This window comes from Balaenoptera borealis (assembly GCF_965194805.1).
Source record: "Balaenoptera borealis genome assembly, chromosome: 6".
Classification (NCBI taxonomy): Eukaryota; Metazoa; Chordata; class Mammalia; order Artiodactyla; family Balaenopteridae; genus Balaenoptera; species Balaenoptera borealis.
The window spans coordinates 135,802,254-135,830,083 of record NC_138863.1 but is presented as its reverse complement, the minus strand read 5'-3'; positions in this window follow the sequence as shown (position 1 = coordinate 135,830,083).

The following is a 27,830-nucleotide window of genomic DNA, read 5'->3' as shown; positions in this document are numbered from 1 at the left end:
ACCGAAGCCGTAATGCTCTCCCTAACTAAGGCCCAGACTAGTCCTAATTAAGGCCCTGACAGTGTCCCTAAGTAAGGCCCAGAATCTATCTCTAATATAGGCCCTGCTGCCGGCAATAACTAAAATCCGGACACTATCCTGAGCTAATATCCTGACCCATTTCTAACCAAGGTCCTGACACCGTCCCTAAGAAAGCCCTGTCGCTGTTCCTAAGTGAAGACCTGAGGCTGTCCGTAACTCAGTCCCTGAAGCTATGCCTAACTGAGGCCTTGACGCTGTGACTAACTCAGGCCCTGATCATGTCTGTAACTAAGACACTAATGCTGATGCAACAAAGGCCCTGATGCTGCTCCTACATCATGCCCTGACAGTGTCCCCAGCTATGGGCCTGACGCTAGGCCTCACTCAGGCCCTGTTGCTCTCCCAGAGTCAGGCACTGACGCTGTCCCTACCTGAAGCCCTGACACGGGTCCTAAATAAGGCCCTGATACTGTAACTAAGCTCTTGACACTATCCCTAGGTCATTTCCTGACACGATCCCTAAACTTTACCCTAACCCTGTCCCTAGCAAATGTCCTGCCTCTTATGCTAACTAAAGCCCTTATGCTGTGACTACCTCAGGCCCTGAATTTAGTCCCAAGGCCGTGATACTGTCCCTAACTAAGGCCCTAACACTATTCCTAACTCAGGCCCTGACACTGTACCTAACAGAGGCCCAGATGCTAGTACTAACTAAGGTCTTGACACTGTCCCTAACTAGGGCCCTGCTGCCGTCAATATCTAATGTCCTGACACTTTCCTGAGGTAATTTCCGGACCCATCTCTTACCAAGCTCCTGAAACTGTCCCTAAGTAAGCCCTGACGTTGTCCCTAAGGGAGGCCCTAAGGCTGTCCCTAACAGAGGCCCTGAGAATGTCTTTAACAAAGCCCCTGAGGCTGATCCTACCAAGGCCCTTATGCTGCTCCTAAGTCATGCCCTGATACTATCCCTAGCTAAGGCTCTGATACTAGGCCTCACTCAAGCCCTGTCGCTCTCCCTAAGTCAGGCTCTGACGCTATCCCTACCTGAAGCCCTGACACTGGTCCTAAATTAGGCCCTGATGCCCTAAGTAACTAAGGTCTTGACACTATCCCTAGGTCATGCCCTGACACAATCCCTAGACCTTAACCTAACCTTGTCTTTAACTAATGTTGAGCTTCTTATGCTAAATAAATCCCTGATGCTGTTCCTAAGTAAGGCCCTAAAATTAGACCCGAGGCCGTGACCCTGGCCCTAACTGAGGCCTGGAGGCTCGTCCTAACTCAGGCCCTGACACTACACCTAACTCAGTCCCTGACACTGTACCTAACAAAGGCTCTGATGCTAGTCCTAAGTCAGGCTGTGACACTGTCTCTAAGGCCCTGCTGCAGTCAATATCTAAAGTCCTGACATTATCCCGAGCTAATATCCTGACCCATGTCTTACCAAGGTCCTGAAACTGTCCCAAAGGAAGCCCTGACGCTGTCCCTAAGTGAGGCCCTGAGGCGGTCCCTAACAGAGGCCCTGAGAATGTCTTTAACGAAGACCCTAATGCTGATCCTACAGAGGCCCTTATACGGCTCCTAAGTCATGCCCTGAAACTGCCCCTAACTCAGGACCTAAAGATAGGCTTCACTTAGGCCCTGTTGCCGTACCTTAGTTAGGCTCTGACGCTGTCCGTACGTGAAGCCCTGGCACTGGTCCTGATGAAGGCCCTGACGCTGGTCCTAACTAAGGCCCTGATGCTCTCAATAACTAAGGTCTTCACCCTATCCCTAGCTCACATCCTGACACTACCACTGGCCTGGAACCTGACTCTGTCCCGAGCTAACGTCCTGCCCCTTATCCTCACCGAAGCCGTAATGCTCTCCCTAACTAAGGCCCAGACTAGTCCTAATTAAGGCCCTGACACTGTCCTTAACTAAGGCCCAGAATCTATCTCTAATATAGGCCTTGCTGCCGGTAATAACTAAAATCCGGACACTATCCTGAGCTAATATCCTGACCCATTTCTAACCAAGGTCCTGACACCGTCCCTAAGAAAGCCCTGTCGCTGTTCCTAAGTGAAGACCTGAGGCTGTCCGTAACTCAGTCCCTGAAGCTATGCCTAACTGAGGCCTTGACGCTGTGACTAACTCAGGCCCTGATCATGTCTGTAACTAAGACACTAATGCTGATGCAACAAAGGCCCTGATGCTGCTCCTACATCATGCCCTGACAGTGTCCCCAGCTATGGGCCTGACGCTAAGCCTCACTCAGGCCCTGTTGCTCTCCCAGAGTCAGGCACTGACGCTGTCCCTACCTGAAGCCCTGACACGGGTCCTAAATAAGGCCCTGATACTGTAACTAAGCTCTTGACACTATCCCTAGGTCATTTCCTGACACGATCCCTAAACTTTACCCTAACCCTGTCCCTAGCAAATGTCCTGCCTCTTATGCTAACTAAAGCCCTTATGCTGTGACTACCTCAGGCCCTGAATTTAGTCCCAAGGCCGTGATACTGTCCCTAACTAAGGCCCTAACACTATTCCTACCTCAGGCCCTGACACTGTACCTAACAGAGGCCCAGATGCTAGTACTAACTAAGGCCTTGACACTGTCCCTAACTAAGGCCCTGCTGCCATCAATATCTAATGTCCTGACACTATCCTGAGGTAATTTCCGGACCCATCTCTTACCAAGCTCCTGAAACTGTCCCTAAGTAAGCCCTGACGCTGTCCCTAAGGGAGGCCCTAAGGCTGTCCCTAACAGAGGCCCTGAGAATGTCTTTAACAAAGCCCCTGAGGCTGATCCTACCAAGGCCCTTATGCTGCTCCTAAGTCATGCCCTGATACTATCCCTAGCTAAGGCTCTGACACTAGGCCTCACTCAAGCCCTGTCGCTCTCCCTAAGTCAGGCTCTGACGCTATCCCTACCTGAAGCCCTGACACTGGTCCTAAATTAGGCCCTGATGCCCTAAGTAACTAAGGTCTTGACACTATCCCTAGGTCATGCCCTGACACAATCCCTAGACCTTAACCTAACCTTGTCTTTAACTAATGTTGAGCTTCTTATGCTAAAAAAATCCCTGATGCTGTTCCTAACTAAGGCCCTAAAATTAGTCCCGAGGCCGTGACCCTGGCCCTAACTGAGGCCTGGAGGCTAGTCCTAACTCAGGCCCTGACACTGTACCTAACAAAGGCTCTGATGCTAGTCCTAAGTCAGGCTGAGACACTGTCTCTAAGGCCCTGCTGCAGTCAATATCTAAAGTCCTGACATTATCCCGAGCTAATATCCTGACCCATGTCTTACCAAGGTCCTGAAACTGTCCCAAAGGAAGCCCTGACGCTGTCCCTAAGTGAGGCCCTGAGGCGGTCCCTAACAGAGGCCCTGAGAATGTCTTTAACGAAGACCCTAATGCTGATCCTACAGAGGCCCTTATACGGCTCCTAAGTCATGCCCTGACACTGTCCCTAACTCAGGCCCTAAAGATAGGCCTCACTTAGGCCCCGTTGCCGTACCTTAGTTAGGCTCTGACGCTGTCCGTAAGTGAAGCCCTGACACTGGTCCTGATGAAGGCCCTGACGCTGGTCCTAACTAAGGCCCTGATGCTCTCAATAACTAAGGTCTTCACCCTATCCCTAGCTCACATCCTGACACTACCACTGGCCTGGAACCTGACTCTGTCCCGAGCTAACGTCCTGCCCCTTATCCTCACCGAAGCCGTAATGCTCTCCCTAACTAAGGCCCAGACTAGTCCTAATTAAGGCCCTGACACTGTCCCTAACTAAGGCCCGGAATCTATCTCTAATATAGGCCCTGCTGCCGGCAATAACTAAAATTCGGACACTATCCTGAGCTAATATCCTGACCCATTTCTAACCAAGGTCCTGACACCGTCCCTAAGAAAGCCCTGTCGCTGTTCCTAAGTGAAGACCTGAGGCTGTCCGTAACTCAGTCCCTGAAGCTATGCCTAACTGAGGCCTTGACGCTGTGACTAACTCAGGCCCTGATCATGTCTGTAACTAAGACACTAATGCTGATGCAACAAAGGCCCTGATGCTGCTCCTACATCATGCCCTGACAGTGTCCCCAGCTATGGGCCTCACGCTAAGCCTCACTCAGGCCCTGTTGCTCTCCCAGAGTCAGGCACTGACGCTGTCCCTACCTGAAGCCCTGACACGGGTCCTAAATAAGGCCCTGATACTGTAACTAAGCTCTTGACACTATCCCTAGGTCATTTCCTGACACGATCCCTAAACTTTACCCTAACCCTGTCCCTAGCAAATGTCCTGCCTCTTATGCTAACTAAAGCCCTTAGGCTGTGACTACCTCAGGCCCTGAATTTAGTCCCAAGGCCGTGATACTGTCCCTAACTAAGGCCCTAACACTATTCCTAACTCAGGCCCTGACACTGTACCTAACAGAGGCCCAGATGCTAGTACTAACTAAGGCCTTGACACTATCCCTAACTAAGGCCCTGCTGCCATCAATATCTAATGTCCTGACACTATCCTGAGGTAATTTCCGGACCCATCTCTTACCAAGCTCTTGAAACTGTCCCTAAGTAAGCCCTGACGCTCTCCCTAATGGTGGCCTTAAGGCTGTCCCAAACAGAGGCCCTGATAATGTCTTTAACAAAGCCCCTGAGGCTGATCCTACCAAGGCCCTTATGCTGCTCCTAAGTCATGCCCTGATACTATCCCTAGCTAAGGCTCTGACACTAGGCCTCACTCAAGCCCTGTCGCTCTCCCTAAGTCAGGCTCTGATGCTATCCCTACCTGAAGCCCTGACACTGGTCCTAAATTAGGCCCTGATGCCCTAAGTAACTAAGGTCTTGACACTATCCCTAGGTCATGCCCTGACACAATCCCTAGACCTTAACCTAACCTTGTCTTTAACTAATGTTGAGCTTCTTATGCTAAATAAATCCCTGATGCTGTTCCTAACTAAGGCCCTAAAATTAGTCCCGAGGCCGTGACCCTGGCCCTAACTGAGGCCTGGAGGCTCGTCCTAACTCAGGCCCTGACACTGTCCCTAACTAAGGCCCTGACACTACACCTAACTCAGTCCCTGACACTGTACCTAACAAAGGCTTTGATGCTAGTCTTAAGTCAGGCTGAGACACTGTCTCTAAGGCCCTGCTGCAGTCAATATCTAAAGTCCTGACATTATCCTGAGCTAATATCCTGACCCATGTCTTACCAAGGTCCTGAAACTGTCCCAAAGTAAGCCCTGACGCTGTCCCTAAGTGAGGCCCTGAGGCGGTCCCTAACAGAGGCCCTGAGAATGTCTTTAACGAAGACCCTAATGCTGATCCTACAGAGGCCCTTATACTGCTCCTAAGTCATGCCCTGACACTGTCCCTAACTCAGGCCCTAAAGATAGGCCTCACTTAGGCCCTGTTGCCGTACCTTAGTTAGGCTCTGACGCTGCCCGTACGTGAAGCCCTGACACTGGTCCTGATGAAGGCCCTGACGCTGGTCCTAACTAAGGCCCTGATGCTCTCAATAACTAAGGTCTTCACCCTATCCCTAGCTCACATCCTGACACTACCACTGGCCTGGAACCTGACTCTGTCCCGAGCTAACGTCCTGCCCCTTATCCTCACCGAAGCCGTAATGCTCTCCCTAACTAAGGCCCAGACTAGTCCTAATTAAGGCCCTGACAGTGTCCCTAAGTAAGGCCCAGAATCTATCTCTAATATAGGCCCTGCTGCCGGCAATAACTAAAATCCGGACACTATCCTGAGCTAATATCCTGACCCATTTCTAACCAAGGTCCTGACACCGTCCCTAAGAAAGCCCTGTCGCTGTTCCTAAGTGAAGACCTGAGGCTGTCCGTAACTCAGTCCCTGAAGCTATGCCTAACTGAGGCCTTGACGCTGTGACTAACTCAGGCCCTGATCATGTCTGTAACTAAGACACTAATGCTGATGCAACAAAGGCCCTGATGCTGCTCCTACATCATGCCCTGACAGTGTCCCCAGCTATGGGCCTGACGCTAGGCCTCACTCAGGCCCTGTTGCTCTCCCAGAGTCAGGCACTGATGCTGTCCCTACCTGAAGCCCTGACACGGGTCCTAAATAAGGCCCTGATACTGTAACTAAGCTCTTGACACTATCCCTAGGTCATTTCCTGACACGATCCCTAAACTTTACCCTAACCCTGTCCCTAGCAAATGTCCTGCCTCTTATGCTAACTAAAGCCCTTATGCTGTGACTACCTCAGGCCCTGAATTTAGTCCCAAGGCCGTGATACTGTCCCTAACTAAGGCCCTAACACTATTCCTAACTCAGGCCCTGACACTGTACCTAACAGAGGCCCAGATGCTAGTACTAACTAAGGTCTTGACACTGTCCCTAACTAGGGCCCTGCTGCCGTCAATATCTAATGTCCTGACACTTTCCTGAGGTAATTTCCGGACCCATCTCTTACCAAGCTCCTGAAACTGTCCCTAAGTAAGCCCTGACGTTGTCCCTAAGGGAGGCCCTAAGGCTGTCCCTAACAGAGGCCCTGAGAATGTCTTTAACAAAGCCCCTGAGGCTGATCCTACCAAGGCCCTTATGCTGCTCCTAAGTCATGCCCTGATACTATCCCTAGCTAAGGCTCTGATACTAGGCCTCACTCAAGCCCTGTCGCTCTCCCTAAGTCAGGCTCTGACGCTATCCCTACCTGAAGCCCTGACACTGGTCCTAAATTAGGCCCTGATGCCCTAAGTAACTAAGGTCTTGACACTATCCCTAGGTCATGCCCTGACACAATCCCTAGACCTTAACCTAACCTTGTCTTTAACTAATGTTGAGCTTCTTATGCTAAATAAATCCCTGATGCTGTTCCTAAGTAAGGCCCTAAAATTAGACCCGAGGCCGTGACCCTGGCCCTAACTGAGGCCTGGAGGCTCGTCCTAACTCAGGCCCTGACACTACACCTAACTCAGTCCCTGACACTGTACCTAACAAAGGCTCTGATGCTAGTCCTAAGTCAGGCTGTGACACTGTCTCTAAGGCCCTGCTGCAGTCAATATCTAAAGTCCTGACATTATCCCGAGCTAATATCCTGACCCATGTCTTACCAAGGTCCTGAAACTGTCCCAAAGGAAGCCCTGACGCTGTCCCTAAGTGAGGCCCTGAGGCGGTCCCTAACAGAGGCCCTGAGAATGTCTTTAACGAAGACCCTAATGCTGATCCTACAGAGGCCCTTATACGGCTCCTAAGTCATGCCCTGACACTGCCCCTAACTCAGGCCCTAAAGATAGGCTTCACTTAGGCCCTGTTGCCGTACCTTAGTTAGGCTCTGACGCTGTCCGTACGTGAAGCCCTGGCACTGGTCCTGATGAAGGCCCTGACGCTGGTCCTAACTAAGGCCCTGATGCTCTCAATAACTAAGGTCTTCACCCTATCCCTAGCTCACATCCTGACACTACCACTGGCCTGGAACCTGACTCTGTCCCGAGCTAACGTCCTGCCCCTTATCCTCACCGAAGCCGTAATGCTCTCCCTAACTAAGGCCCAGACTAGTCCTAATTAAGGCCCTGACACTGTCCTTAACTAAGGCCCGGAATCTATCTCTAATATAGGCCTTGCTGCCGGTAATAACTAAAATCCGGACACTATCCTGAGCTAATATCCTGACCCATTTCTAACCAAGGTCCTGACACCGTCCCTAAGAAAGCCCTGTCGCTGTTCCTAAGTGAAGACCTGAGGCTGTCCGTAACTCAGTCCCTGAAGCTATGCCTAACTGAGGCCTTGACGCTGTGACTAACTCAGGCCCTGATCATGTCTGTAACTAAGACACTAATGCTGATGCAACAAAGGCCCTGATACTGCTCCTACATCATGCCCTGACAGTGTCCCCAGCTATGGGCCTGAAGCTAGGCCTCACGCAGGCCCTGTTGCTCTCCCAGAGTCAGGCACTGATGCTGTCCTTACCTGAAGCCCTGACACGGGTCCTAAATAAGGCCCTGATACTGTAACTAAGCTCTTGACACTATCCCTAGGTCATTTCCTGACACGATCCCTAAACTTTACCCTAACCCTGTCCCTAGCAAATGTCCTGCCTCTTATGCTAACTAAAGCCCTTAGGCTGTGACTACCTCAGGCCCTGAATTTAGTCCCAAGGCTGTGATACTGTCCCTAACTAAGGCCCTAACACTATTCCTAACTCAGGCCCTGACACTGTACCTAACAGAGGCCCAGATGCTAGTACTAACTAAGGCCTTGACACTGTCCCTAACTAAGGCCCTGCTGCCGTCAATATCTAATGTCCTGACACTATCCTGAGGTAATTTCCGGACCCATCTCTTACCAAGCTCCTGAAACTGTCCCTAAGTAAGCCCTGACGCTGTCCCTAAGGGAGGCCCTAAGGCTGTCCCTAACAGAGGCCCTGAGAATGTCTTTAACAAAGCCCCTGAGGCTGATCCTACCAAGGCCCTTATGCTGCTCCTAAATCATGCCCTGATACTATCCCTAGCTAAGGCTCTGACACTAGGCCTCACTCAAGCCCTGTCGCTCTCCCTAAGTCAGGCTTTGACACGATCCCTACCTGAAGCCCTGACACTGGTCCTAAATTAGACCCTGATGCACTAAGTAACTAAGGTCTTGACACTATCCCTAGGTCATACCCTGACACAATCCCTAGACCTTAACCTAACCTTGTCTTTAACTAATGTTGAGCTTCTTATGCTAAATAAATCCCTGATGCTGTTCCTAACTAAGTCCCTAAAATTAGTCCCGAGGCCGTGACCCTGGCCCTAACTGAGGCCTGGAGGCTCGTCCTAACTCAGGCCCTGACACTGTCCCTAACTAAGGCCCTGACACTACACCTAACTCAGTCCCTGACACTGTACCTAACAAAGGCTCTGATGCTAGTCCTAAGTCGGGCTGAGACACTGTCTCTAAGGCCCTGCTGCAGTCAATATCTAAAGTCCTGACATTATCCCGAGCTAATATCCTGACCCATGTCTTACCAAGGTCCTGAAACTGTCCCAAAGTAAGCCCTGACGCTGTCCCTAAGTGAGGCCCTGAGGCGGTCCCTAACAGAGGCCCTGAGAATGTCTTTAACGAAGACCCTAATGCTGATCCTACAGAGGCCCTTATACTGCTCCTAAGTCATGCCCTGACACTGTCCCTAACTCAGGCCCTAAAGATAGGCCTCACTTAGGCCCTGTTGCCGTAACGTAGTTAGGCTCTGACGCTGTCCGTACGTGAAGCCCTGACACTGGTCCTGATGAAGGCCCTGACGCTGGTCCTAACTAAGGCCCTGATGCTCTCAGTAACTAAGGTCTTCACCCTATCCCTAGCTCACATCCTGACACTACCACTGGCCTGGAACCTGACTCTGTCCCGAGCTAACGTCCTGCCCCTTATCCTCACCGAAGCCGTAATGCTCTCCCTAACTAAGGCCCAGACTAGTCCTAATTAAGGCCCTGACACTGTCCCTAACTAAGGCCCGGAATCTATCTCTAAGATAGGCCCTGCTGCCGGCAATAACTAAAATCCGGACACTATCCTGAGCTAATATCCTGACCCATTTCTAACCAAGGTCCTGACACCGTCCCTAAGAAAGCCCTGTCGCTGTTCCTAAGTGAAGACCTGAGGCTGTCCGTAACTCAGTCCCTGAAGCTATGCCTAACTGAGGCCTTGACGCTGTGACTAACTCAGGCCCTGATCATGTCTGTAACTAAGACACTAATGCTGATGCAACAAAGGCCCTGATGCTGCTCCTACATCATGCCCTGACAGTGTCCCCAGCTATGGGCCTGACGCTAAGCCTCACTCAGGCCCTGTTGCTCTCCCAGAGTCAGGCACTGACGCTGTCCCTACCTGAAGCCCTGACACGGGTCCTAAATAAGGCCCTGATACTGTAACTAAGCTCTTGACGCTATCCCTAGGTCATTTCCTGACACGATCCCTAAACTTTACCCTAACCCTGTCCCTAGCAAATGTCCTGCCTCTTATGCTAACGAAAGCCCTTATGCTGTGACTACCTCAGGCCCTGAATTTAGTCCCAAGGCCGTGATACTGTCCCTAACTAAGGCCCTAACACTATTCCTAACTCAGGCCCTGACACTGTACCTAACAGAGGCCCAGATGCTAGTACTAACTAAGGCCTTGACACTGTCCCTACCTAAGGCCCTGCTGCCATCAATATCTAGTGTCCTGACACTATCCTGAGGTAATTTCCGGACCCATCTCTTACCAAGCTCCTGAAACTGTCCCTAAGTAAGCCCTGACGCTGTCCCTAAGGGAGGCCCTAAGGCTGTCCCTAACAGAGGCCCTGAGAATGTCTTTAACAAAGCCCCTGAGGCTGATCCTACCAAGGCCCTTATGCTGCTCCTAAGTCATGCCCTGATACTATCCCTAGCTAAGGCTCTGACACTAGGCCTCACTCAAGCCCTGTCGCTCTCCCTAAGTCAGGCTCTGACGCTATCCCTACCTGAAGCCCTGACACTGGTCCTAAATTAGGCCCTGATGCCCTAAGTAACTAAGGTCTTGACACTATCCCTAGGTCATGCCCTGACACAATCCCTAGACCTTAACCTAACCTTGTCTTTAACTAATGTTGAGCTTCTTATGCTAAAAAAATCCCTGATGCTGTTCCTAAGTAAGGCCCTAAAATTAGACCCGAGGCCGTGACCCTGGCCCTAACTGAGGCCTGGAGGCTCGTCCTAACTCAGGCCCTGACACGGTACCTAACAAAGGCTCTGATGCTAGTCCTAAGTCAGGCTGAGACATTGTCTCTAAGGCCCTGCTGCAGTCAATATCTAAAGTCCTGACATTATCCCGAGCTAATATCCTGACCCATGTCTTACCAAGGTCCTGAAACCGTCCCAAAGGAAGCCCTGACGCTGTTCCTAAGTGAAGACCTGAGGCTGTCCGTAACTCAGTCCCTGAAGCTATGCCTAACTGAGGCCTTGATGCTGTGACTAACACAGGCCCTGATCATGTCTGTAACTAAGACACTAATGCTGATGCAACAAAGGCCCTGATGCTGCTCCTACATCATGCCCTGACAGTGTCCCCAGCTATGGGCCTGACGCTAGGCCTCACTCAGGCCCTGTTGCTCTCCCAGAGTCAGGCACTGACGCTGTCCCTACCTGAAGCCCTGACACGGGTCCTAAATAAGGCCCTGATACTGTAACTAAGCTCTTGACACTATCCCTAGGTCATTTCCTGACACGATCCCTAAACTTTACCCTAACCCTGTCCCTAGCAAATGTCCTGCCTCTTATGCTAACTAAAGCCCTTAGGCTGTGACTACCTCAGGCCCTGAATTTAGTCCCAAGGCCGTGATACTGTCCCTAACTAAGGCCCTAACACTATTCCTAACTCAGGCCCTGACACTGTACCTAACAGAGGCCCAGATGCTAGTACTAACTAAGGCCTTGACACTATCCCTAACTAAGGCCCTGCTGCCATCAATATCTAATGTCCTGACACTATCCTGAGGTAATTTCCGGACCCATCTCTTACCAAGCTCTTGAAACTGTCCCTAAGTAAGCCCTGACGCTCTCCCTAATGGTGGCCTTAAGGCTGTCCCAAACAGAGGCCCTGATAATGTCTTTAACAAAGCCCCTGAGGCTGATCCTACCAAGGCCCTTATGCTGCTCCTAAGTCATGCCCTGATACTATCCCTAGCTAAGGCTCTGACACTAGGCCTCACTCAAGCCCTGTCGCTCTCCCTAAGTCAGGCTCTGATGCTATCCCTACCTGAAGCCCTGACACTGGTCCTAAATTAGGCCCTGATGCCCTAAGTAACTAAGGTCTTGACACTATCCCTAGGTCATGCCCTGACACAATCCCTAGACCTTAACCTAACCTTGTCTTTAACTAATGTTGAGCTTCTTATGCTAAATAAATCCCTGATGCTGTTCCTAACTAAGGCCCTAAAATTAGTCCCGAGGCCGTGACCCTGGCCCTAACTGAGGCCTGGAGGCTCGTCCTAACTCAGGCCCTGACACTGTCCCTAACTAAGGCCCTGACACTACACCTAACTCAGTCCCTGACACTGTACCTAACAAAGGCTTTGATGCTAGTCTTAAGTCAGGCTGAGACACTGTCTCTAAGGCCCTGCTGCAGTCAATATCTAAAGTCCTGACATTATCCTGAGCTAATATCCTGACCCATGTCTTACCAAGGTCCTGAAACTGTCCCAAAGTAAGCCCTGACGCTGTCCCTAAGTGAGGCCCTGAGGCGGTCCCTAACAGAGGCCCTGAGAATGTCTTTAACGAAGACCCTAATGCTGATCCTACAGAGGCCCTTATACTGCTCCTAAGTCATGCCCTGACACTGTCCCTAACTCAGGCCCTAAAGATAGGCCTCACTTAGGCCCTGTTGCCGTACCTTAGTTAGGCTCTGACGCTGCCCGTACGTGAAGCCCTGACACTGGTCCTGATGAAGGCCCTGACGCTGGTCCTAACTAAGGCCCTGATGCTCTCAATAACTAAGGTCTTCACCCTATCCCTAGCTCACATCCTGACACTACCACTGGCCTGGAACCTGACTCTGTCCCGAGCTAACGTCCTGCCCCTTATCCTCACCGAAGCCGTAATGCTCTCCCTAACTAAGGCCCAGACTAGTCCTAATTAAGGCCCTGACAGTGTCCCTAAGTAAGGCCCAGAATCTATCTCTAATATAGGCCCTGCTGCCGGCAATAACTAAAATCCGGACACTATCCTGAGCTAATATCCTGACCCATTTCTAACCAAGGTCCTGACACCGTCCCTAAGAAAGCCCTGTCGCTGTTCCTAAGTGAAGACCTGAGGCTGTCCGTAACTCAGTCCCTGAAGCTATGCCTAACTGTGGCCTTGACGCTGTGACTAACTCAGGCCCTGATCATGTCTGTAACTAAGACACTAATGCTGATGCAACAAAGGCCCTGATGCTGCTCCTACATCATGCCCTGACAGTGTCCCCAGCTATGGGCCTGACGCTAGGCCTCACTCAGGCCCTGTTGCTCTCCCAGAGTCAGGCACTGATGCTGTCCCTACCTGAAGCCCTGACACGGGTCCTAAATAAGGCCCTGATACTGTAACTAAGCTCTTGACACTATCCCTAGGTCATTTCCTGACACGATCCCTAAACTTTACCATAACCCTGTCCCTAGCAAATGTCCTGCCTCTTATGCTAACTAAAGCCCTTATGCTGTGACTACCTCAGGCCCTGAATTTAGTCCCAAGGCCGTGATACTGTCCCTAACTAAGGCCCTAACACTATTCCTAACTCAGGCCCTGACACTGTACCTAACAGAGGCCCAGATGCTAGTACTAACTAAGGTCTTGACACTGTCCCTAACTAGGGCCCTGCTGCCGTCAATATCTAATGTCCTGACACTTTCCTGAGGTAATTTCCGGACCCATCTCTTACCAAGCTCCTGAAACTGTCCCTAAGTAAGCCCTGACGTTGTCCCTAAGGGAGGCCCTAAGGCTGTCCCTAACAGAGGCCCTGAGAATGTCTTTAACAAAGCCCCTGAGGCTGATCCTACCAAGGCCCTTATGCTGCTCCTAAGTCATGCCCTGATACTATCCCTAGCTAAGGCTCTGATACTAGGCCTCACTCAAGCCCTGTCGCTCTCCCTAAGTCAGGCTCTGACGCTATCCCTACCTGAAGCCCTGACACTGGTCCTAAATTAGGCCCTGATGCCCTAAGTAACTAAGGTCTTGACACTATCCCTAGGTCATGCCCTGACACAATCCCTAGACCTTAACCTAACCTTGTCTTTAACTAATGTTGAGCTTCTTATGCTAAATAAATCCCTGATGCTGTTCCTAAGTAAGGCCCTAAAATTAGACCCGAGGCCGTGACCCTGGCCCTAACTGAGGCCTGGAGGCTCGTCCTAACTCAGGCCCTGACACTACACCTAACTCAGTCCCTGACACTGTACCTAACAAAGGCTCTGATGCTAGTCCTAAGTCAGGCTGTGACACTGTCTCTAAGGCCCTGCTGCAGTCAATATCTAAAGTCCTGACATTATCCCGAGCTAATATCCTGACCCATGTCTTACCAAGGTCCTGAAACTGTCCCAAAGGAAGCCCTGACGCTGTCCCTAAGTGAGGCCCTGAGGCGGTCCCTAACAGAGGCCCTGAGAATGTCTTTAACGAAGACCCTAATGCTGATCCTACAGAGGCCCTTATACGGCTCCTAAGTCATGCCCTGACACTGCCCCTAACTCAGGCCCTAAAGATAGGCTTCACTTAGGCCCTGTTGCCGTACCTTAGTTAGGCTCTGACGCTGTCCGTACGTGAAGCCCTGGCACTGGTCCTGATGAAGGCCCTGACGCTGGTCCTAACTAAGGCCCTGATGCTCTCAATAACTAAGGTCTTCACCCTATCCCTAGCTCACATCCTGACACTACCACTGGCCTGGAACCTGACTCTGTCCCGAGCTAACGTCCTGCCCCTTATCCTCACCGAAGCCGTAATGCTCTCCCTAACTAAGGCCCAGACTAGTCCTAATTAAGGCCCTGACACTGTCCTTAACTAAGGCCCGGAATCTATCTCTAATATAGGCCTTGCTGCCGGTAATAACTAAAATCCGGACACTATCCTGAGCTAATATCCTGACCCATTTCTAACCAAGGTCCTGACACCGTCCCTAAGAAAGCCCTGTCGCTGTTCCTAAGTGAAGACCTGAGGCTGTCCGTAACTCAGTCCCTGAAGCTATGCCTAACTGAGGCCTTGACGCTGTGACTAACTCAGGCCCTGATCATGTCTGTAACTAAGACACTAATGCTGATGCAACAAAGGCCCTGATACTGCTCCTACATCATGCCCTGACAGTGTCCCCAGCTATGGGCCTGAAGCTAGGCCTCACGCAGGCCCTGTTGCTCTCCCAGAGTCAGGCACTGATGCTGTCCTTACCTGAAGCCCTGACACGGGTCCTAAATAAGGCCCTGATACTGTAACTAAGCTCTTGACACTATCCCTAGGTCATTTCCTGACACGATCCCTAAACTTTACCCTAACCCTGTCCCTAGCAAATGTCCTGCCTCTTATGCTAACTAAAGCCCTTAGGCTGTGACTACCTCAGGCCCTGAATTTAGTCCCAAGGCTGTGATACTGTCCCTAACTAAGGCCCTAACACTATTCCTAACTCAGGCCCTGACACTGTACCTAACAGAGGCCCAGATGCTAGTACTAACTAAGGCCTTGACACTGTCCCTAACTAAGGCCCTGCTGCCGTCAATATCTAATGTCCTGACACTATCCTGAGGTAATTTCCGGACCCATCTCTTACCAAGCTCCTGAAACTGTCCCTAAGTAAGCCCTGACGCTGTCCCTAAGGGAGGCCCTAAGGCTGTCCCTAACAGAGGCCCTGAGAATGTCTTTAACAAAGCCCCTGAGGCTGATCCTACCAAGGCCCTTATGCTGCTCCTAAATCATGCCCTGATACTATCCCTAGCTAAGGCTCTGACACTAGGCCTCACTCAAGCCCTGTCGCTCTCCCTAAGTCAGGCTTTGACACGATCCCTACCTGAAGCCCTGACACTGGTCCTAAATTAGACCCTGATGCACTAAGTAACTAAGGTCTTGACACTATCCCTAGGTCATGCCCTGACACAATCCCTAGACCTTAACCTAACCTTGTCTTTAACTAATGTTGAGCTTCTTATGCTAAATAAATCCCTGATGCTGTTCCTAACTAAGTCCCTAAAATTAGTCCCGAGGCCGTGACCCTGGCCCTAACTGAGGCCTGGAGGCTCGTCCTAACTCAGGCCCTGACACTGTCCCTAACTAAGGCCCTGACACTACACCTAACTCAGTCCCTGACACTGTACCTAACAAAGGCTCTGATGCTAGTCCTAAGTCGGGCTGAGACACTGTCTCTAAGGCCCTGCTGCAGTCAATATCTAAAGTCCTGACATTATCCCGAGCTAATATCCTGACCCATGTCTTACCAAGGTCCTGAAACTGTCCCAAAGTAAGCCCTGACGCTGTCCCTAAGTGAGGCCCTGAGGCGGTCCCTAACAGAGGCCCTGAGAATGTCTTTAACGAAGACCCTAATGCTGATCCTACAGAGGCCCTTATACTGCTCCTAAGTCATGCCCTGACACTGTCCCTAACTCAGGCCCTAAAGATAGGCCTCACTTAGGCCCTGTTGCCGTAACGTAGTTAGGCGCTGACGCTGTCCGTACGTGAAGCCCTGACACTGGTCCTGATGAAGGCCCTGACGCTGGTCCTAACTAAGGCCCTGATGCTCTCAGTAACTAAGGTCTTCACCCTATCCCTAGCTCACATCCTGACACTACCACTGGCCTGGAACCTGACTCTGTCCCGAGCTAACGTCCTGCCCCTTATCCTCACCGAAGCCGTAATGCTCTCCCGAACTAAGGCCCAGACTAGTCCTAATTAAGGCCCTGACACTGTCCCTAACTAAGGCCCGGAATCTATCTCTAAGATAGGCCCTGCTGCCGGCAATAACTAAAATCCGGACACTATCCTGAGCTAATATCCTGACCCATTTCTAACCAAGGTCCTGACACCGTCCCTAAGAAAGCCCTGTCGCTGTTCCTAAGTGAAGACCTGAGGCTGTCCGTAACTCAGTCCCTGAAGCTATGCCTAACTGAGGCCTTGACGCTGTGACTAACTCAGGCCCTGATCATGTCTGTAACTAAGACACTAATGCTGATGCAACAAAGGCCCTGATGCTGCTCCTACATCATGCCCTGACAGTGTCCCCAGCTATGGGCCTGACGCTAAGCCTCACTCAGGCCCTGTTGCTCTCCCAGAGTCAGGCACTGACGCTGTCCCTACCTGAAGCCCTGACACGGGTCCTAAATAAGGCCCTGATACTGTAACTAAGCTCTTGACGCTATCCCTAGGTCATTTCCTGACACGATCCCTAAACTTTACCCTAACCCTGTCCCTAGCAAATGTCCTGCCTCTTATGCTAACGAAAGCCCTTATGCTGTGACTACCTCAGGCCCTGAATTTAGTCCCAAGGCCGTGATACTGTCCCTAACTAAGGCCCTAACACTATTCCTAACTCAGGCCCTGACACTGTACCTAACAGAGGCCCAGATGCTAGTACTAACTAAGGCCTTGACACTGTCCCTACCTAAGGCCCTGCTGCCATCAATATCTAGTGTCCTGACACTATCCTGAGGTAATTTCCGGACCCATCTCTTACCAAGCTCCTGAAACTGTCCCTAAGTAAGCCCTGACGCTGTCCCTAAGGGAGGCCCTAAGGCTGTCCCTAACAGAGGCCCTGAGAATGTCTTTAACAAAGCCCCTGAGGCTGATCCTACCAAGGCCCTTATGCTGCTCCTAAGTCATGCCCTGATACTATCCCTAGCTAAGGCTCTGACACTAGGCCTCACTCAAGCCCTGTCGCTCTCCCTAAGTCAGGCTCTGACGCTATCCCTACCTGAAGCCCTGACACTGGTCCTAAATTAGGCCCTGATGCCCTAAGTAACTAAGGTCTTGACACTATCCCTAGGTCATGCCCTGACACAATCCCTAGACCTTAACCTAACCTTGTCTTTAACTAATGTTGAGCTTCTTATGCTAAAAAAATCCCTGATGCTGTTCCTAAGTAAGGCCCTAAAATTAGACCCGAGGCCGTGACCCTGGCCCTAACTGAGGCCTGGAGGCTCGTCCTAACTCAGGCCCTGACACGGTACCTAACAAAGGCTCTGATGCTAGTCCTAAGTCAGGCTGAGACATTGTCTCTAAGGCCCTGCTGCAGTCAATATCTAAAGTCCTGACATTATCCCGAGCTAATATCCTGACCCATGTCTTACCAAGGTCCTGAAACCGTCCCAAAGGAAGCCCTGACGCTGTTCCTAAGTGAAGACCTGAGGCTGTCCGTAACTCAGTCCCTGAAGCTATGCCTAACTGAGGCCTTGATGCTGTGACTAACACAGGCCCTGATCATGTCTGTAACTAAGACACTAATGCTGATGCAACAAAGGCCCTGATGCTGCTCCTACATCATGCCCTGACAGTGTCCCCAGCTATGGGCCTGACGCTAGGCCTCACTCAGGCCCTGTTGCTCTCCCAGAGTCAGGCACTGACGCTGTCCCTACCTGAAGCCCTGACACGGGTCCTAAATAAGGCCCTGATACTGTAACTAAGCTCTTGACACTATCCCTAGGTCATTTCCTGACACGATCCCTAAACTTTACCCTAACCCTGTCCCTAGCAAATGTCCTGCCTCTTATGCTAACTAAAGCCCTTAGGCTGTGACTACCTCAGGCCCTGAATTTAGTCCCAAGGCCGTGATACTGTCCCTAACTAAGGCCCTAACACTATTCCTAACTCAGGCCCTGACACTGTACCTAACAGAGGCCCAGATGCTAGTACTAACTAAGGCCTTGACACTGTCCCTAACTAAGGCCCTGCTGCCATCAATATCTAATGTCCTGACACTATCCTGAGGTAATTTCCGGACCCATCTCTTACCAAGCTCTTGAAACTCTCCCTAAGTAAGCCCTGACGCTCTCCCTAATGGTGGCCTTAAGGCTGTCCCAAACAGAGGCCCTGATAATGTCTTTAACAAAGCCCCTGAGGCTGATCCTACCAAGGCCCTTATGCTGCTCCTAAGTCATGCCCTGATACTATCCCTAGCTAAGGCTCTGACACTAGGCCTCACTCAAGTCCTGTCGCTCTCCCTAAGTCAGGCTCTGACGCTATCCCTACCTGAAGCCCTGACACTGGTCCTAAATTAGGCCCTGATGCCCTAAGTAACTAAGGTCTTGACACTATCCCTAGGTCATGCCCTGACACAATCCCTAGACCTTAACCTAACCTTGTCTTTAACTAATGCTGAGCTTCTTATGCTAAATAAATCCCTGATGCTGTTCCTAACTAAGGCCCTAAAATTAGTCCCGAGGCCGTGACCCTGGCCCTAACTGAGGCCTGGAGGCTCGTCCTAACTCAGGCCCTGACACTGTCCCTAACTAAGGCCCTGACACTACACCTAACTCAGTCCCTGACACTGTACCTAACAAAGGCTCTGATGCTAGTCCTAAGTCAGGCTGAGACACTGTCTCTAAGGCCCTGCTGCAGTCAATATCTAAAGTCCTGACATTATCCTGAGCTAATATCCTGACCCATGTCTTACCAAGGTCCTGAAACTGTCCCAAAGTAAGCCCTGACGCTGTCCCTAAGTGAGGCCCTGAGGCGGTCCCTAACAGAGGCCCTGAGAATGTCTTTAACGAAGACCCTAATGCTGATCCTACAGAGGCCCTTATACTGCTCCTAAGTCATGCCCTGACACTGCCCCTAACTCAGGCCCTAAAGATAGGCCTCACTTAGGCCCTGTTGCCGTAACTTAGTAAGGCTCTGACGCTGTCCGTACGTGAAGCCCTGACACTGGTCCTGATGAAGGCCCTGACGCTGGTCCTAACTAAGGCCCTGATGCTCTCAGTAACTAAGGTCTTCACCCTATCCCTAGCTCACATCCTGACACTACCACTGGCCTGGAACCTGACTCTGTCCCGAGCTAACGTCCTGCCCCTTATCCTCACCGAAGCCGTAATGCTCTCCCTAACTAAGGCCCAGACTAGTCCTAATTAAGGCCCTGACACTGTCCCTAACTAAGGCCCGGAATCTATCTCTAATAAAGGCCCTGCTGCCGGCAATAACTAAAATCCGGACACTATCCTGAGCTAATATCCTGACCCATTTCTAACCAAGGTCCTGACACCGTCCCTAAGAAAGCCCTGTCGCTGTTCCTAAGTGAAGACCTGAGGCTGTCCGTAACTCAGTCCCTGAAGCTATGCCTAACTGAGGCCTTGACGCTGTGACTAACTCAGGCCCTGATCATGTCTGTAACTAAGACACTAATGCTGATGCAACAAAGGCCCTGATGCTGCTCCTACATCATGCCCTGACAGTGTCCCCAGCTATGGGCCTGAAGCTAGGCCTCACGCAGGCCCTGTTGCTCTCCCAGAGTCAGGCACTGATGCTGTCCTTACCTGAAGCCCTGACACGGGTCCTAAATAAGGCCCTGATACTGTAACTAAGCTCTTGACACTATCCCTAGGTCATTTCCTGACACGATCCCTAAACTTTACCCTAACCCTGTCCCTAGCAAATGTCCTGCCTCTTATGCTAACTAAAGCCCTTATGCTGTGACTACCTCAGGCCCTGAATTTAGTCCCAAGGCTGTGATACTGTCCCTAACTAAGGCCCTAACACTATTCCTAACTCAGGCCCTGACACTGTACCTAACAGAGGCCCAGATGCTAGTACTAACTAAGGCCTTGACACTGTCCCTAACTAAGGCCCTGCTGCCATCAATATCTAATGTCCTGACACTATCCTGAGGTAATTTCCGGACCCATCTCTTACCAAGCTCCTGAAACTGTCCCTAAGTAAGCCCTGACGCTGTCCCTAAGGGAGGCCCTAAGGCTGTCCCTAACAAAGGCCCTGAGAATGTCTTTAACAAAGCCCCTGAGGCTGATCCTACCAAGGCCCTTATGCTGCTCCTAAGTCATGCCCTGATACTATCCCTAGCTAAGGCTCTGACACTAGGCCTCACTCAAGCCCTGTCGCTCTCCCTAAGTCAGGCTTTGACACGATCCCTACCTGAAGCCCTGACACTGGTCCTAAATTAGACCCTGATGCACTAAGTAACTAAGGTCTTGACACTATCCCTAGGTCATGCCCTGACACAATCCCTAGACCTTAACCTAACCTTGTCTTTAACTAATGTTGAGCTTCTTATGCTAAATAAATCCCTGATGCTGTTCCTAACTAAGTCCCTAAAATTAGTCCCGAGGCCGTGACCCTGGCCCTAACTGAGGCCTGGAGGCTCGTCCTAACTCAGGCCCTGACACTGTCCCTAACTAAGGCCCTGACACTACACCTAACTCAGTCCCTGACACTGTACCTAACAAAGGCTCTGATGCTAGTCCTAAGACGGGCTGAGACACTGTCTCTAAGGCCCTGCTGCAGTCAATATCTAAAGTCCTGACATTATCCCGAGCTAATATCCTGACCCATGTCTTACCAAGTTCCTGAAACTGTCCCAAAGTAAGCCCTGACGCTGTCCCTAAGTGAGGCCCTGAGGCGGTCCCTAACAGAGGCCCTGAGAATGTCTTTAACGAAGACCCTAATGCTGATCCTACAGAGGCCCTTATACTGCTCCTAAGTCATGCCCTGACACTGTCCCTAACTCAGGCCCTAAAGATAGGCCTCACTTAGGCCCTGTTGCCGTAACGTAGTTAGGCTCTGACGCTGTCCGTACGTGAAGCCCTGACACTGGTCCTGATGAAGGCCCTGACGCTGGTCCTAACTAAGGCCCTGATGCTCTCAGTAACTAAGGTCTTCACCCTATCCCTAGCTCACATCCTGACACTACCACTGGCCTGGAACCTGACTCTGTCCCGAGCTAACGTCCTGCCCCTTATCCTCACCGAAGCCGTAATGCTCTCCCGAACTAAGGCCCAGACTAGTCCTAATTAAGGCCCTGACACTGTCCCTAACTAAGGCCCGGAATCTATCTCTAAGATAGGCCCTGCTGCCGGCAATAACTAAAATCCGGACACTATCCTGAGCTAATATCCTGACCCATTTCTAACCAAGGTCCTGACACCGTCCCTAAGAAAGCCCTGTCGCTGTTCCTAAGTGAAGACCTGAGGCTGTCCGTAACTCAGTCCCTGAAGCTATGCCTAACTGAGGCCTTGACGCTGTGACTAACTCAGGCCCTGATCATGTCTGTAATTAAGACACTAATGCTGATGCAACAAAGGCCCTGATGCTGCTCCTACATCATGCCCTGACAGTGTCCCCAGCTATGGGCCTGACGCTAAGCCTCACTCAGGCCCTGTTGCTCTCCCAGAGTCAGGCACTGACGCTGTCCCTACCTGAAGCCCTGACACGGGTCCTAAATAAGGCCCTGATACTGTAACTAAGCTCTTGACGCTATCCCTAGGTCATTTCCTGACACGATCCCTAAACTTTACCCTAACCCTGTCCCTAGCAAATGTCCTGCCTCTTATGCTAACTAAAGCCCTTATGCTGTGACTACCTCAGGCCCTGAATTTAGTCCCAAGGCCGTGATACTGTCCCTAACTAAGGCCCTAACACTATTCCTAACTCAGGCCCTGACACTGTACCTAACAGAGGCCCAGATGCTAGTACTAACTAAGGCCTTGACACTGTCCCTAACTAAGGCCCTGCTGCCATCAATATCTAATGTCCTGACACTATCCTGAGTTAATTTCCGGACCCATCTCTTACCAAGCTCCTGAAACTGTCCCTAAGTAAGCCCTGACGCTGTCCCTAAGGGAGGCCCTAAGGCTGTCCCTAACAGAGGCCCTGAGAATGTCTTTAACAAAGCCCCTGAGGCTGATCCTACCAAGGCCCTTATGCTGCTCCTAAGTCATGCCCTGATACTATCCCTAGCTAAGGCTCTGACACTAGGCCTCACTCAAGCCCTGTCGCTCTCCCTAAGTCAGGCTCTGACGCTATCCCTACCTGAAGCCCTGACACTGGTCCTAAATTAGGCCCTGATGCCCTAAGTAACTAAGGTCTTGACACTATCCCTAGGTCATGCCCTGACACAATCCCTAGACCTTAACCTAACCTTGTCTTTAACTAATGTTGAGCTTCTTATGCTAAATAAATCCCTGATGCTGTTCCTAACTAAGGCCCTAAAATTAGTCCCGAGGCCGTGACCCTGGCCCTAACTGAGGCCTGGAGGCTCGTCCTAACTCAGGCCCTGACACTGTACCTAACAAAGGCTCTGATGCTAGTCCTAAGTCAGGCTGAGACACTGTCTCTAAGGCCCTGCTGCAGTCAATATCTAAAGTCCTGACATTATCCCGAGCTAATATCCTGACCCATGTCTTACCAAGGTCCTGAAACTGTCCCAAAGGAAGCCCTGACCCTGTCCCTAAGTGAGGCCCTGAGGCGGTCCCTAACAGAGGCCCTGAGAATGTCTTTAACGAAGACCCTAATGCTGATCCTACAGAGGCCCTTATACGGCTCCTAAGTCATGCCCTGACACTGTCCCTAACTCAGGCCCTAAAGATAGGCCTCACTTAGGCCCCGTTGCAGTACCTTAGTTAGGCTCTGACGCTGTCCGTAAGTGAAGCCCTGACACTGGTCCTGATGAAGGCCCTGACGCTGGTCCTAACTAAGGCCCTGATGCTCTCAATAACTAAGGTCTTCACCCTATCCCTAGCTCACATCCTGACACTACCACTGGCCTGGAACCTGACTCTGTCCCGAGCTAACGTCCTGCCCCTTATCCTCACCGAAGCCGTAATGCTCTCCCTAACTAAGGCCCAGACTAGTCCTAATTAAGGCCCTGACACTGTCCCTAACTAAGGCCCGGAATCTATCTCTAAGATAGGCCCTGCTGCCGGCAATAACTAAAATCCGGACACTATCCTGAGCTAATATCCTGACCCATTTCTAACCAAGGTCCTGACACCGTCCCTAAGAAAGCCCTGTCGCTGTTCCTAAGTGAAGACCTGAGGCTGTCCGTAACTCAGTCCCTGAAGCTATGCCTAACTGAGGCCTTGACGCTGTGACTAACTCAGGCCCTGATCATGTCTGTAACTAAGACACTAATGCTGATGCAACAAAGGCCCTGATACTGCTCCTACATCATGCCCTGACAGTGTCCCCAGCTATGGGCCTGACGCTAGGCCTCACTCAGGCCCTGTTGCTCTCCCAGAGTCAGGCACTGACGCTGTCCCTACCTGAAGCCCTGACACGGGTCCTAAATAAGGCCCTGATACTGTAACTAAGCTCTTGACACTATCCCTAGGTCATTTCCTGACACGATCCCTAAACTTTACCCTAACCCTGTCCCTAGCAAATGTCCTGCCTCTTATGCTAACTAAAGCCCTTAGGCTGTGACTACCTCAGGCCCTGAATTTAGTCCCAAGGCCGTGATACTGTCCCTAACTAAGGCCCTAACACTATTCCTAACTCAGGCCCTGACACTGTACCTAACAGAGGCCCAGATGCTAGTACTAACTAAGGCCTTGACACTGTCCGTAACTAAGGCCCTGCTGCCATCAATATCTAATGTCCTGACACTATCCTGAGGTAATTTCCGGACCCATCTCTTACCAAGCTCTTGAAACTGTCCCTAAGTAAGCCCTGACGCTCTCCCTAATGGTGGCCTTAAGGCTGTCCCAAACAGAGGCCCTGATAATGTCTTTAACAAAGCCCCTGAGGCTGATCCTACCAAGGCCCTTATGCTGCTCCTAAGTCATGCCCTGATACTATCCCTAGCTAAGGCTCTGACACTAGGCCTCACTCAAGCCCTGTCGCTCTCCCTAAGTCAGGCTCTGACGCTATCCCTACCTGAAGCCCTGACACTGGTCCTAAATTAGGCCCTGATGCCCTAAGTAACTAAGGTCTTGACACTATCCCTAGGTCATGCCCTGACACAATCCCTAGACCTTAACCTAACCTTGTCTTTAACTAATGCTGAGCTTCTTATGCTAAATAAATCCCTGATGCTGTTCCTAACTAAGGCCCTAAAATTAGTCCCGAGGCCGTGACCCTGGCCCTAACTGAGGCCTGGAGGCTCGTCCTAACTCAGGCCCTGACACTGTCCCTAACTAAGGCCCTGACACTACACCTAACTCAGTCCCTGACACTGTACCTAACAAAGGCTCTGATGCTAGTCCTAAGTCAGGCTGAGACACTGTCTCTAAGGCCCTGCTGCAGTCAATATCTAAAGTCCTGACATTATCCTGAGCTAATATCCTGACCCATGTCTTACCAAGGTCCTGAAACTGTCCCAAAGGAAGCCCTGACGCTGTCCCTAAGTGAGGCCCTGAGGCGGTCCCTAACAGAGGCCCTGAGAATGTCTTTAACGAAGACCCTAATGCTGATCCTACAGAGGCCCTTATACTGCTCCTAAGTCATGCCCTGACACTGCCCCTAACTCAGGCCCTAAAGATAGGCCTCACTTAGGCCCTGTTGCCGTAACTTAGTAAGGCTCTGACGCTGTCCGTACGTGAAGCCCTGACACTGGTCCTGATGAAGGCCCTGACGCTGGTCCTAACTAAGGCCCTGATGCTCTCAGTAACTAAGGTCTTCACCCTATCCCTAGCTCACATCCTGACACTACCACTGGCCTGGAACCTGACTCTGTCCCGAGCTAACGTCCTGCCCCTTATCCTCACCGAAGCCGTAATGCTCTCCCGAACTAAGGCCCAGACTAGTCCTAATTAAGGCCCTGACACTGTCCCTAACTAAGGCCCGGAATCTATCTCTAAGATAGGCCCTGCTGCCGGCAATAACTAAAATCCGGACACTATCCTGAGCTAATATCCTGACCCATTTCTAACCAAGGTCCTGACACCGTCCCTAAGAAAGCCCTGTCGCTGTTCCTAAGTGAAGACCTGAGGCTGTCCGTAACTCAGTCCCTGAAGCTATGCCTAACTGAGGCCTTGACGCTGTGACTAACTCAGGCCCTGATCATGTCTGTAATTAAGACACTAATGCTGATGCAACAAAGGCCCTGATGCTGCTCCTACATCATGCCCTGACAGTGTCCCCAGCTATGGGCCTGACGCTAAGCCTCACTCAGGCCCTGTTGCTCTCCCAGAGTCAGGCACTGATGCTGTCCCTACCTGAAGCCCTGACACGGGTCCTAAATAAGGCCCTGATACTGTAACTAAGCTCTTGACGCTATCCCTAGGTCATTTCCTGACACGATCCCTAAACTTTACCCTAACCCTGTCCCTAGCAAATGTCCTGCCTCTTATGCTAACTAAAGCCCTTATGCTGTGACTACCTCAGGCCCTGAATTTAGTCCCAAGGCCGTGATACTGTCCCTAACTAAGGCCCTAACACTATTCCTAACTCAGGCCCTGACACTGTACCTAACAGAGGCCCAGATGCTAGTACTAACTAAGGCCTTGACACTGTCCCTAACTAAGGCCCTGCTGCCATCAATATCTAATGTCCTGACACTATCCTGAGTTAATTTCCGGACCCATCTCTTACCAAGCTCCTGAAACTGTCCCTAAGTAAGCCCTGACGCTGTCCCTAAGGGAGGCCCTAAGGCTGTCCCTAACAGAGGCCCTGAGAATGTCTTTAACAAAGCCCCTGAGGCTGATCCTACCAAGGCCCTTATGCTGCTCCTAAGTCATGCCCTGATACTATCCCTAGCTAAGGCTCTGACACTAGGCCTCACTCAAGCCCTGTCGCTCTCCCTAAGTCAGGCTCTGACGCTATCCCTACCTGAAGCCCTGACACTGGTCCTAAATTAGGCCCTGATGCCCTAAGTAACTAAGGTCTTGACACTATCCCTAGGTCATGCCCTGACACAATCCCTAGACCTTAACCTAACCTTGTCTTTAACTAATGTTGAGCTTCTTATGCTAAATAAATCCCTGATGCTGTTCCTAACTAAGGCCCTAAAATTAGTCCCGAGGCCGTGACCCTGGCCCTAACTGAGGCCTGGAGGCTCGTCCTAACTCAGGCCCTGACACTGTACCTAACAAAGGCTCTGATGCTAGTCCTAAGTCAGGCTGAGACACTGTCTCTAAGGCCCTGCTGCAGTCAATATCTAAAGTCCTGACATTATCCCGAGCTAATATCCTGACCCATGTCTTACCAAGGTCCTGAAACTGTCCCAAAGGAAGCCCTGACCCTGTCCCTAAGTGAGGCCCTGAGGCGGTCCCTAACAGAGGCCCTGAGAATGTCTTTAACGAAGACCCTAATGCTGATCCTACAGAGGCCCTTATACGGCTCCTAAGTCATGCCCTGACACTGTCCCTAACTCAGGCCCTAAAGATAGGCCTCACTTAGACCCCGTTGCAGTACCTTAGTTAGGCTCTGACGCTGTCCGTAAGTGAAGCCCTGACACTGGTCCTGATGAAGGCCCTGACGCTGGTCCTAACTAAGGCCCTGATGCTCTCAATAACTAAGGTCTTCACCCTATCCCTAGCTCACATCCTGACACTACCACTGGCCTGGAACCTGACTCTGTCCCGAGCTAACGTCCTGCCCCTTATCCTCACCGAAGCCGTAATGCTCTCCCTAACTAAGGCCCAGACTAGTCCTAATTAAGGCCCTGACACTGTCCCTAACTAAGGCCCGGAATCTATCTCTAAGATAGGCCCTGCTGCCGGCAATAACTAAAATCCGGACACTATCCTGAGCTAATATCCTGACCCATTTCTAACCAAGGTCCTGACACCGTCCCTAAGAAAGCCCTGTCGCTGTTCCTAAGTGAAGACCTGAGGCTGTCCGTAACTCAGTCCCTGAAGCTATGCCTAACTGAGGCCTTGACGCTGTGACTAACTCAGGCCCTGATCATGTCTGTAACTAAGACACTAATGCTGATGCAACAAAGGCCCTGATACTGCTCCTACATCATGCCCTGACAGTGTCCCCAGCTATGGGCCTGACGCTAGGCCTCACTCAGGCCCTGTTGCTCTCCCAGAGTCAGGCACTGACGCTGTCCCTACCTGAAGCCCTGACACGGGTCCTAAATAAGGCCCTGATACTGTAACTAAGCTCTTGACACTATCCCTAGGTCATTTCCTGACACGATCCCTAAACTTTACCCTAACCCTGTCCCTAGCAAATGTCCTGCCTCTTATGATAACTAAAGCCCTTAGGCTGTGACTACCTCAGGCCCTGAATTTAGTCCCAAGGCCGTGATACTGTCCCTAACTAAGGCCCTAACACTATTCCTAACTCAGGCCCTGACACTGTACCTAACAGAGGCCCAGATGCTAGTACTAACTAAGGCCTTGACACTGTCCCTAACTAAGGCCCTGCTGCCATCAATATCTAATGTCCTGACACTATCCTGAGGTAATTTCCGGACCCATCTCTTACCAAGCTCTTGAAACTGTCCCTAAGTAAGCCCTGACGCTCTCCCTAATGGTGGCCTTAAGGC